We start from the raw sequence: 13982 nt of genomic DNA on the forward strand, positions 1-13982 counted from the left end.
CACATGTCTACTCCACAGTAAGTTCCATTGAGTTCAATGAAGCTTAGTCTTGGAAAAGTGTGCATAGGATTGAACCTATGAGCAAAAGTAGAAATTCCTGGCATTTCCTAATGGATTTTTTATATATAACATATGAGGTAGTTGTGGGCAAGAAGCTGAGCTTTACAGTCTCAAAAATATATTAATCTTTATAGGCAAAGAATGTGTAAACACTACTTTTTGAAATCATCTTCATGCTAGGGAAAACAACATCCAGCCAAAAGTCTGCATTGTCTTATGAAAAGTATGAAGGCTCACACTCCTTGAAAAAGCATCTGTTCAGTCAGTTCTAGGACTTTTTGATTTGATACAGTGTACAGTATTACACAGAATAGTGGATTTGTTCATCCTGCAAGCGTACGTAACTCTGTGAAAACCCTTCCAAGCTTTACATTGTGCCAAGTGAGATTCACTTCAACAGATCATAACTTATCCTGGCAACTGGACAACCCAACACAGTGTGACGCATTTAGCCGCTGAAATAAAATCTCCAGTCTTTTACTGACTTTGACTGGAAACGCTCCTTGTCATATTACACTGAAATGTTTCTAAACAAATCATTTAAAATAACAATGGGAGCTAAGCAAGCTAAGAGAGAGATAAATGTCATCCATGTCAAACTGAGTTCCAGCTGTGGAAATGTTGACTTGAGCTTTTCTGAGTTTCTCATAGTCTATGTGGGTGGGAGAGGGTGTCTCCTCTTTTTTTCAAAAGAGAAATTCCAGTGATAACCATAGAATTCTTACTGCTTTATACCTATGCAGATGAAAGCCTCTGCTACAACCTCTAGTGCCAGATAACCTTCCCAATTTAGTAGCTGCCACCCCCAAATTCTTCACTGTGCTTATGCCAATGATATCCACTCTCTGTGGATTTCCTACAGCTGGCAGAGAAGTTTTATTTGGGAAAGCTGTTTATTAAATGTGAATATAAGTACTGAAGCAGGTACTATTTTTCTGCAAATTTGTGAATTCTGAAGACTGCTTCAGATTTGATACTCTTAAACTTGGAGACCAAAGCAAAAAGTTCACACATACGATGTCAGACATGTATTTCTCAGCACTTTCCCCTCTCAAATACCATGGGAAGTCACTCCTTTTGTGATTGAAAAATACGTACATGTGTGTACTTCAAATCTGATGTACCCAATGTTAAAAATAATACCAGGTTGAAAAAATACCTCATTTGAGCCCCAGTCTTTTAAATGAGATGATATCATTTGTTTTAGAGGTTAAATGACACCATACACTATATGAGAATTATTTATATAGATTTAGATGCTTGTTGTCAGCCTAGGTATTCCTTTGATTAACCTGTGAGTGGCAACTGATACAACTGGAATAAAATAGTAGAAACCAAGAGCAAAATTTTATTGGTTATAAATATATGACAGTATGAATACATGTATTGCCCTTGACATCACTCAATTTGTGAAAAAGCCTACTAAGTTATATTTATTCCATATGTAACTTGAGCCTATACCGACTGATATCAGGATCCTATATATCAACTATGGATCTGACAGCTTGATCCTGTACATCAACTGTGGATTGGGTCTAAATCTGCTATGCCACATTCGAGTAAATATTCTCTTGGTTAATGCCAGGTCTTCCTCTCCAACCACTGATGCTCCTAGCCAAATGAGATCTTTCAAGATAACAGCTTGACCCCATGGACCAACACAAGCAGTTGCTGCACAGTTGTGATGCTGGCAGAGCCTTTTTGCTGGAGATTAAGGGAAATGAAGTATTTTCTTTTTCTCTTTTAGTAGTGTCTTTACTAACTTCAGAAAGGAGGAGAAGCACAGCAGATCACACCTGGAGTATTTTTCACTGCCTCTTTCACCATCCTCAATGTGAGCCTTCTTTTTCTTGGTAGGGAAGAGTCATTGTAGGGTGAGGAGAAAGGGAAAAGATGGAGCCCAAGCTGGCTGTTGAACTAGCTAGCTCATATAACCAAATACTCTTTTTTGCCCCAATTCTAACTGAGAATAAGTTGATTGCACCTAAAACAGTGTGAAATCATTCCAGCATCTACAACTATATATTTGAAAATACTTTATGAATACTTTGTGTGAAACTGAGCCCATTTTCTCTGGAACTTTATCTGATTTGTGCTCTTTGTATCCAACCCTTCAGACAAGTCAAGTTATGTGCAGGCTTTCAACCCTAGAACTCAAAAGTAGGACTTAAATGTTGTGAGCCCATAAAAATTAACAGCTGAGACAAGGTTCATTTCGCTTGAACTGAAATGTCTGGTGGGCATCTTTTCACTTCAACAGATGATTTGAGTTCTACTATGGCAGAGCATTGTGAACTCCTTAAAAACAAGCAAAAGCACCCCTGGCATTAAAAAAAAAAGCCTCATCACTGATTAATAATTATTTGTGGATTTCAGCAAGTATAAGAGAACAATACCACTGAAGAAAGAACAAGAAATATCACAAGATACAACATACACAGTGCAACTTAAGAAGTGCTACAGGTGTCAACACTAATCTGACCAGGGCAAATGGGGCATTGCCCCACCAAGATCAGTCTGACTGCCAGCTTCCTCCTCCTTGGTTTCATTATGGCCTTTGTGGAACTCAACTGGGAGGAGGATTGAGACAATCTGAAATTAGTTGGCTCTACCCATCATTGGCACTGACTTCAGTCTCCCTGTCTTCTGCCCTACCGGTTCCTATGGCACAAGGCACCACTGAATCTGATATACATCCTAGTTTGCTCCACAACTCACTTTGGACTGAAGCAAAGGAAATGCAGTAATTATATCCCTGCTTCACTAACATGCAAGTTTTAGTTCCTAGCTTGGTTGCCAACACTGTAATTAATTTTCCTGGACAAACTGAAACACATATACTACTAGTTTTCATATTACCTTGAAAGTGATGTGATTGTTTTCTGCCCATCGTTTCTAAATGGTCATTGTCTGTAGAGTAAACATGGTCAATATGGACTGTGTGCCCAGCATACATGAAAACATATTCCATCCCCCAGCGAAGTCTGGCAACTGTAGTTTACCCCTCACAGAGATACAAGTCACAGCACCCCTAACAAACTACAGTTTGCAGGATTGGGGGGGGGGAATCATGTGCTTTAAATGTATGCTTTTTGTGCAGCCATAATGTCTGTTTCATTTTAGTAGGAATATGTGGCTGCTTTTATGATATTGAAGGGCTATCTTCCCTAACTTGACAAGAGATACTTGTCCCTAAATTGGCAGAGCATAGCCACTGGCGGAGGAAGAGGGGGGCGGGGGAAGCACACCGCCCCAGGCACCACAATCCCAGTGGGGTGCCATCCCAGCTGCCCCCTCCCCGCGCTGGGCACCACGCCCCCACAGACGGTGCACCTTGCCCCCAGGACGCGCACCACACCATCGGGACGCGCGCCCCCCTGCTCTCCGCCCCCAGTGCTGGAGCATGAAGCTCTGCCACTGAGTATAGCTATGGGCTCATGTAGACCATTTAGTCTAACATCTTGTTCAATGTAGAGAGCTAGACCATCCCTGATAGATGGTCTAGGTGCCCAGCCTTTGCTTGAAAACATCCAGCAAGGAAGAGTTCATCTGGGTATTGGGTTCCATTTTTAAACTACTTTAACTGTCAAGACGATTCTCTTACTGATCAACCAAAATCTTCACTCCTGAAACTTAACCCCATTAGGCTTGGTGCTGCCCACTGGGAAACACAGAACAAGTACTTGCCCTTTTCTATGTGAAACGCTATACACACTTTCCTGGAAGCAGGCTGCATTGGACTCAGTAGGGCTTCATTCTGAATATACATTCATAAGCTTGCACTGTTAATATGGCAGAATACAAAAAAGTTGTCATGGTACCTAATAGTTCCAAGAAGCCAGAAGGCTGGGCAAACCCAGCCAGATGGGCAGGGTATAAATAATAAAATGCTTATTCGTATTCTTCTGGGATACCCATGCAATACAGAAAAAAATTTAGTGCTTGAGCTACCTTTAATACTTGGGCTGTTTTTGTTATAGCCTTTCAATGCTAAACCAGAAATGAGAAAACGCTATGGACATTTTACTCCCCCCCCTTACAATTTGGCTATTTGTCAGACTTTGACCAACGTTAGGTGTAAATCACACAGGCACTTGTTCCAACTTAAATATTATTTTTGAACTGGATCTTAGACTATTCCATAATATACCAGCTGTTCCCATGCAGAGCAGCATGAAAACTTCTGTTTAAAAACAATGTGTTTATTTTATTATATCTCTCAAACTTGCAGTTACGAAAGCATAGAGCAATACTGGGAAAAGGATTAACTCTCCTCTCCTTGCCTTCACCATAAGATACATGGCATCTTATTTGGCTAAAGTGGTAACAGCTCCTCCAGCACAATTTTTCAGTATTTTACCCTATCAGCACCAAAGAAGACACCATATCTACCATTGGGTTTTAATGCAGGAGTTTACTTATGCGCTGTTAAACTTTTCAAAGTTCCTATAAATAACTGAACAGTGACTATATATCTTTAGAGTGCCTCCTGCTATTGTTTAGAGAGATCTTATGGAAAAATGTTTAATAAGGACGTGCTTTAGGAAATCTTCATGTTCAGTATCAGTCACTGGTGGGTAACCTAATATTTCTCAGGCCCCATTTGTAATACTGGGATAATAATAAAAAATACAGACTACCATACTGACCGATACATGTTCGCTCTGACAAAGTGGTAGGATTCATACCTTGGGGTAAGGTAAAATAAAAAGAGCACATGAAAATAAAAAGAGCCAATGAAAAGGCTCTTTCCATCACGTGATTCTTTCTGCTGGAGAAAAACTCTTTCCATCTGAAGAATGGAATCTTTGGATCCAATGCAGTATTTATTTACTTATTTGCTTAGCGTTTGTATGTTTTACTCTGCTGTTTAGCCAACAAAAATCCCAGAGCAGCTTACATAAAACCAATAAAAACAGTTAAAATAAATAATTCTATGAAAGAATAGCAACAGCCCAGTCAAAATCAGTAGAATAGCATTAAAATAAAGATCTAGGAGGCTAAAAGGTTTTTCACTAGCCATCAGGGAGATTGTTCCAAAGTTGGGGTACCACAACTGAAATGGGTGTATTTCCAGTCGTCCCATTTCACCTTCAATAGCAGAGGAACTCAGAGAAGAAGGCCATTCTTAGAGCAAGGCAAGTTCATGCATCAGAAAGCTGTCCTTAAGGTCCCCAGATCACAATCCACAGTCAGAGGCAGTAATGCTTCTGAATGCTGGCTCCTGGAAACTTCAGGAGGGGAGAGTGCCGGTGAGTTCAGGTTGTTTGTGGGTTTCCCATGGGCATGTGGTTGGCTACTATTTAGAAATGGATGCTGGACTAGAGGGGCCAGTGGCCTGATCCAGTAGACTCTTTTTATGTTCCTATGTTCTTGATAGTATTTGTGCCAGGCAGCAGAGGAACCAACCCACCACAGTAGATTTCCAGATGAGACAAGAAAAGTTCTTACCATCTGCTTTTTCCTCAATGTTTACACAGAGAGGCTTGGGAATGCAGCCTCTTGGAATAATGGTGTTGCCCTGAGTAAAGCTCCACCCCCTTTTCTCCCACTTCCTCATTTGTCACCTTCTCCCCTATGGGTGGCTCCGAGGGCCCTTTGCTTCTGAGCCCTTTGCTCGCCTACTTTCAAGGCTCGCCAGGTTCTGGGAGAGGGGGGTCTGGAATGCTTTCTAATGACACTGTGTCCATCAGCTGTTACCTTCCTGTTGCTTCTTCTTCTTCCTCCTCTCCCATTATTTTCTAGCTTTCCCCCTCATATGCCTCTGAGCTATGACCTCCCTCAAACCCCTATTGAAATTCTGAACTGTCTTCTTCTTCTCTGGAAGGGTCAGGCTGGGGAGGCGGTCTCCACCATTCCTCCTCTGCCCACTCCCTGATAATTTGTTAGCTTCGGGTTCTAAATCTTTTCATATTTTAACAATATGTGTTACAAGCATTTCTGCTCTGACATAGCAAACCGGTAGTATTCTAAATATTTTCAGTTTAGACTCATTTCACTTGACTTGAAATCAGTTCTCAACTCGATAAGTGTCAACACTTGGCCAAAACTATTTGGAAGCTGTTAGCCTTGTCATATATATCCTTTCTACATAACCTAGCGGGGTGGAGTGGAGATATGTTTCTTTTAAAATGTGATCGATGAAAGGGTTTTCCCCAATAGGCACCCCTCTAGCTTCTGGATTCAAGCCTACTTATTTCTTATTTCTACTTATTTCACCCAGCTACTTATTTCTTAGCACGTAGTGTGGTCAGCAGAACCAGACGAAGAGTTCATTAGGTTTACAAATAATTAGAAACATACCAGTCATAACCAAAAATGAATGGCAGGTCATTTCTTAACAGGAATTTACAAGTTACAGTTGAATGGGGAAATGATTCAAGGAATTATATCAGGCATTCACAAGGGGGGAACAGAACAAGAAAATATTCAAGAATGTTTCTAACCAGCCCAAATAAAAATATGAATATATCCTAATGGAGCAATAAAGAGATTTAGGATGCAATTCTATGCACACATACCTGGGAGCAAGTCCCACTAACCTCTGAGGACACATGTGTAGGATAAAAGATCCGTGCTTGCCATCTGTTCACCACACAGGAAACATTTACTTAACAGCAGGAGTGCAGAACTTGTGTCTCCCAGATGTTGTTGGACTCCAACTCCCACCAGTCCCAGCCAGCATGTCCAGTGGAAAAGGACAATAAAAGCTGACACCCAACACCAGCTGGAGGGCCACAATTCCACACTCCTGCCTTTTTGGAAACATTACATATAGATGACCTGGAGATCCACTCTACTTCAGATTAAGGTGTTGATCTTACTTCATATTGGTAGATACAGCAAATATCCTTGGGAACCTTCCTGAGATCATCATTAACTTACAGGGCTGGAAAATGGGGGGCGGTATCCAAATGTAATTGCTTTGGCTCTTTGGTCATGCACCAAATCTTGTTTTATTATTTCCCATGCTCCTAGCACCAAATCTTGTATTATTACTTTTCCAGGACCCTACCCTTTGAATCTTGGCATCAGCTGCAGGGGTGAGATTCTACCTGCCCTGCTCCTTGGTGAAATTTCACATAGTTATAGGATGTTCATGAATGTCTACTGATGTAACAGCTGGTTGGGATTTACCATGTCAAAATCTTCCCAAAGCTGGCTATTTGCTTCAAGCCAAGAGCAGCTCCCAATGTGAAACCGTTTTGTAACTTCATGCAGCCTTGAAATAATTTGTGATGTGATATGGAAGTGAAAGGCCTGCTTGTTATGAGCATCATGAAGACTTCTTGGCAGGGCTGGTCAGAGGCAGAGGAGGAATGGGATAAGAGTGCTGAGCTTGTTGCTAGGGAGGGAAACATACCCATCATGCAGGCATTGGATGTCCCAGCAGAGGAAGGAAAGCAACCTCAGTGCCCCCCAACTCCTATTCATGTGATATTCCCAACAATTGGGGAGGCACCTGAGTCAGCTGGACAAACCCCATCTAAGACCACAATATTGTGCAGACTCAGCCTATTCAAAGAACTGCTCACTTGCCTGCCCAGTTCCATTGCTCAGGACCCAAAATATGTGAATGTTGGTGCCCACTCTGCTCTGCAAAAGGAAGGCAAAGTATGTATGCCAGGTGTTAAGACAACACCTTAGCTTGTGTCTAGTCCTGTGGACTCCTGTGGACAACCTGTAATTTGATCTATGGTTAAGCCATATAGTGATTTTTGGAATAAAGCCTTTGTGAATCATTGAGCTGACATTCTGAGTACTGTGTCCACAAGTGGGAGCCTGCTGGTCACAGAAACATCTAGAAACCCCGTAGGATTCACAAAATCTTGGGAAAGCCTTTGGACTTGTTTTCTTAAGTCATCCCACTAGACATCGCAACAGCCACCTTGGATTAGAGCCAGCGGCCGTTCACCAACACTGCTAGAAGATGGATGACACCCATTTCCAAGAACTGCAGATGGGATAATAGCAGAGAGGAACACATGTCATACTGAGAGCTGGGACTGACGTTCGGAGCAGTGGGGAGGTACTCAGCTCTGCTCAGCTCAGATTGTTCGAACTGGAAGACAAAGTCTTGAAAGTAAAACTGGATTTATTCTAAATGCAACATATAGTTCTCTTTTAGAACTGGGACTGGCTGGAACCAGTTCTCTGTGTCAAAAACATGCACTGTTCTTTTCCCCTAAAAGGGACAGTTTGATCTTTCAACTTCTTCCCCTTCAAATGAATGGCATATAACGATTGCTTGACATTATGCATTGAACATGGGTTCATATTGTTCAGCTAGTCTTTGTGGAGTTCTTTTGTTTATTATTGATCGCATGTTGATAGGATGGGTTATAAATGTTCCGGATTTTAATTTATGCTGGTATTTTAATGCTGGATATTGTTATAGATTTGTATTTCACTGTTTTGTTGATGGTGAACTGCCTTGCTATCGCAAACTATATGGAAGAAAATAAATACAAAAGTCTACAACAGGATACCCTAATTTGATATCTCTGCTCCTCAATCCAAGATGTGTGGTAGTGGGTGGCCATAGTAGTTGATATGTAAGAGGAGAACACTTTGCACATGCTCAGAGGATATTTGTGAGTGTTTCAAATTCTTGAGCTCAGAACACCATCAGAGCAAAAGAAAACAAATGTCACAGTGAGGAGAATCATTAAGCATGGCAGAGAGTATGGTGGTCATATAATTATGCCCACAGAATACAGGCAGAGAAGTTCTACAGCAACTCCCTCCAGTTACTGAAACCAGCACAAAATATCTTGAAATCAGACATCCAAATTCTGCACCACTCAAATAAAAATCTCAGGCTGCCTGCTCCTGACCCTTTTACTAGTACCTCCCCAACAATATTTTCTTTGGAGGTTCAATAAGTATATTTTCTTTCACTCTATTCTATTGCTTTGTTCTCCCCTAGCTTAAGTGACTTTGAAAAATGTACATGCCTTTAAGGAATTTTCCTTAGCTAAACATTTTTCTCTCACATGATCCATTATTCTCAAACATCTGAAAGCATTATAGGGTTTTACAATAGAGTAGAAAGTTTGGAGAACTTAGGCTGGCACTTGGGATAGATTTCTGAAGGTTTCCAATATTATATTGGAATCTGTAGGTGTATTATTGCTGAGTTTGCCAATTATGAGTATACAGTACAATTTCCTAGAAATCTTTCTTTTTTTATAACGTTGCAGATTAATAATTTGAGTACCTCCAAATGTGTTGCCAAATATATAACTGGCAAACTCTTATATTGTTATAGGGAGACAGAGAGAAAAGTAAAAGGGCATTTGTATTAGAAGGAACCAAATAATCCTACTCCCTTTGCGTTGCTTGTATTAAATAAAAATATTTCAGTAACTGTATAGTAAAAGTTTATGCTATGCAAGCAAGTATATATTGATACAATGAAACATGATGAACACGAAATTGGGTTAACGGGAAAGAAGAATGTTGGAAATAAATTTCCCTGAAAGAAGAATCAGATGTATTTATTTATTACATTTATATCCAACCCTGCCTTTGGCAAACTCAACACAACATGTATCATTTTACACCCCCTCCTATTTTATCTTCACAACAACTTTGTGAGGTAGGCTACTCTGAGAGTTAGTGACTAACGTAAGGCCATCCAGTCTTCTTCATGGCTGATTTGCACCCAGGTCTTCCTGAACTAACATTCTAACCGCTATGCTAAATTAATAAATATTATGCTGCATTGACTCAAATAGGAGCCCTGTGGGCAAAACAGAAAATACCGACAAAGAAATAGACAATTGGATGCAGTCTAGTTCTTGCCCTGGCAGGGTGTTAGAAAATGAGCATCAGACCATAAGGCCTGGTTACCAATTCATCCCAATGGAATTTGCTGGTGCTTGCTGGTTCTCTCCTCTCCCTGTGTGTGTTTTTGTTTTGTTTTGAATTTTACTAAATTTAGAACACTTTCTGCTGAAAAAGAATTCATAGCAAAGTGGACTTAGTTCAAAACTGCCTTGGCCATTCTACAGCAGCTCCATATGTGGGTGTTGTCAAGGTCTGCCATCAGTTCTCAGGTACTGTGGACCTTTGATCAATGTGGGAATGATGTGAAGCGATCTTTACCGTACTTGGCATTTCAGGTCACACAATTCACAGTATAAACCCTTTTTGACCAAGTTAAAAGACTGCACATACATACATGGTATCTGTTGTTTGACGAAAGGCTCCAGGAAGTCTGAACAATGTCAAGATACACCTGCTCCCCCAAGAATAGAAAGGTGGGGGAATCCAAGCGATGAAAGAGAAAAACAAGATTACTTTGTTCTAGTTTGTGTTATGACTGATGTGTAAAAGACCAGTGTAAACTATCACAGTTTTGCAATATAATACAGAACATCTGCAACAGAATGCAGTGAAATAGCCAATCTCCCTGTTAGAAAAGACAGCGTTAAACCTTCCTGCATGACTTGGTTCTACTCCTAGGGGGCAATTTTTTCAAGCCACATCAAGCTCCAACCCAGCAGGAAGCCCCCAACAGCTAATTTTGGTTAAAAAGAAGGTATGCCAGGCCCAACATCCTATATGTATAACTTTGGTCCTAAAAGTAAGAGCATTCACTTTTTTGTAGGAAGGAGAAGATGTCTTAGCTGTCAAGTATTCTGGTTGTCTTTCCTTAGGTTCCACACAGTAGATTTCATTTTTCCCCGACCCAATATTAAATGGTTATTATTAAGTTGCTCTGGAATTTTTCACATGCCTTTCTATTCTAGGCTAGTCTAAATAATATTTTTCTGACTGACCCTACAACCCCTCTTGCCAAGTTATTTATAGATCTGCATCTACAGCAATTACCCAACTCACCATTAAGTTCTCTGGCTATAGGGCTGGATCAAAGAAACCAGGAACAGAAGGAAAACAAAGATGAACATTGGTCTTTGGTGCTTCCCTGGGACCTTTTGCAAAACTTCATGCTGAGCTTTATAGCAGCTCTCATATATGTAATCTTCCTAGGTAAAAGTAATACATGATATTTGACTTATGAACACAATGTCTTAAAAGTTTAGTTGGAGCTGGGGATCGAGGGAAGAGAACTTACGTAATCAGTGCATATCCCATATCCAGATAGGTTACCAAGAGTGGAGAGATGAGCAAGGTTTCTCACACAGGAAAGACTGATGATGTCACTGCTACAGTTTCCATTGCAAGTGGGTCCACTGATGCTATCACAATACTGGAAGAAAATTTCACAAAGTTGCACAGTAATTACAAAACTTTTTTTTTATTGCAGCCTAGAGGCTGAAAATGTGGTTTTGTTTACTAGAGTTGAAGCCATTTCACTTTTGTTTAATGGCAGTAACTCATAATTACAAATGTTTCATGAACAGAGGTTGTTTGTGGCTCTGAACAAACCCTGTCTAATAATTTTGCTAGTGCACTCCCTCTAGTACCTCTCTCCACCTCAGGTACAGGTCACTGTAACCCCAAATGATGAAAGATAACAAAGTTTTAGGAGACCTTAATTATTTATTCCTGCTCTTTTCATTGTTGACATTCACTCTCTTTGGACTTGCAGAAGGTGGGATGTGACTGCACATTGGGAGAGGGCATCAGGATCTGACCCATTTTCATGCACATGCCACAAGTGGAAGCATACTTCAAGGGTAATATCTGAATAATTTTTACTACAAGTAAACTCATTAAGGTACCTAAGTTAGTCATGGTTATTAATTTCAGTGGGTCTGCTCAGAGTAAAAGTTAGTTGATGAAAACCCAGATACCCAAAGGAACACATAGTGAGGGTCAGAGCCTGACCCTATGCATAATCTTTGTGTGCCTCCTCTTCAACAGGTCCGGAGGGTGGGCAACACGAGAATGGGCCTTCTCTGCAGTGACTCCCCATCTGTGGAATGCTCTCTCCAGGGAAGTTTGCCTGGTGCCTTCATTATACACCTTTAGGCACCAGACAAAAACATTCCTTTTTAACCAGGCCTTTGGTTGATTTGATTGACATCCTATGCCCTTTTAAAATGTAGGGGTTGGGGGGTATTGGGTTGTTGTTTTTATTTTGATTATATATTTTGTGGTTTTATATTTTGATTTTGTTCTGTGAACCACACTGAGACCTCCAGGTATCAGGCAGTATATAAATGAAGAAGAAGAAGAAGAAGAAGAAGAAGAAGAAGAAGAAGAAGAAGAAGACGACGACGTGTATGAAGGTGCTGCTGTTTTTTATGTTTGCCATGTTGCTTCAAATATTATAATGTTATTGGTTTGGGGGTCAGTCTGGGTTATACCTGTGGTGCCTTCAAGGTCTGTGGTTCTGAACCAAGAAGGGAACAGATCATCAGGTTGGGTTACCTTGGAAGCACAACTACTGATGCCTGATCAGAAGGGTTTTTTTAAAAAAAATAATTGGGTTATAGGAATGTAGAAAAGTTATATACACTAATATACACTGACTGGCACCAGGCTGCAGAGAGAAGGCCTTCCTATTCCTACACAAAGCCCTTCCACACATAAGGACATCTACCAATAAGATTAGATTTGACAGTAACTATATATATGTCCGTATGTGATGTTAAGATCTTCAGATGGTTTTCATGATAGCCACCAGACTTAGGGATTCCCACTTGTCCCAAGATGGGAACTTAGGAATTCTTGGGCAATGGTATCCTATCCTGTATTTTTTTTTTCCCCCTGGAATGATTGTCCAGGAGCTGCCAACCACCAAGCGATGTCAAACGTGTTGTGTGGGCTTTCTAAAAGAACCATCAGGCAGGCCATTAGTGTTGGGCAGAGTCAGCATCTAATTCAAAACATACTGCAGTCTTTTTTTCCAAAGCAAGATCACTATCCAGATGAACAGCTGAGAAAAGGGAGAGGGTGGAAGCAGAATAAGCCAATCTAGAGATAGGATTGCCAGAATCAATTCAGCATGGACTCTCATTTGATATTTGTGCCTGGGTAGAAAACATCTTTTTAATGAAGGCAGCTTCTCCCACTACTGTAGAATGGTACTTGGTCAAACCATTTGAACATTCCAAAGGAATGTATTCCAAGGAATATATCTCCTCTTTAGGTTGTATCTCTCAAGAGTATATTTTGTGGAGAATAGCTGAGCATTGGCTATGTGCCAGTGTTCAAAATATCTCACATGTAGATCTAAAGTTCATGCTGCCTAGGATGAATGCCTACAAAAAGTGCCTCAGAGAGGTTACATCAATTGCCCACTCATGCTAAAATATAACATAAATATACACATTACTGTCAATTGATCTACTTCAGCATGTGTCAAGAATGCTTGCTCTGATCACGTCCCACATTGTAATATAAAGGTGGCTACAAGAAGACTATTACTTAAAGTGAAATGTTTTTTGAGTATCTACTTTTAAACAAGCTGCTAGTGTGGTAAATTACTTTAAAAACCTCTAAAAGAAAAAAGTTAAATATTGAATTACTTTTCATTAGCTCAGGGTTTCTGTTTTTCATTTCTGTATTAGTTTTAACATATTCTAACAATAGATATGCAATATCACATATTTGAAATCTCAGATTGTTTAACTCTATACTTCAGGTTCTTTGTGTTTATCTTCTGCCTTTCCCATGCTCTGCAAATTCCTGATCTGTTGTGATCAATGACTTTCTACTACATACTCTTGACACCTTTTCTTCATCCTTAATGTAGACTTTATGCAATGCTAGAACTAACCCTGCTCCAAAAAACACCATCAACAACTTAACATCTGCCGGCTTATCATTAGCCTCATGCAAAGTGGGCTTGCCAGCTGAAACTCACTATGTGTCTGACAACATCTTAACTCACAGCGTTGTACTCAATTCCAGATATGTCATCACTTTGTATTTCTCCAACTTTTTATCATAACAACCCAATGAGACTTACAGTTTTGTAGGGCTGATTTCACACTTCCATTTTG

The sequence above is a fragment of the Podarcis raffonei genome, chromosome 7 (assembly GCF_027172205.1).
Source record: "Podarcis raffonei isolate rPodRaf1 chromosome 7, rPodRaf1.pri, whole genome shotgun sequence".
In the NCBI taxonomy this organism is placed as follows: Eukaryota; Metazoa; Chordata; class Lepidosauria; order Squamata; family Lacertidae; genus Podarcis; species Podarcis raffonei.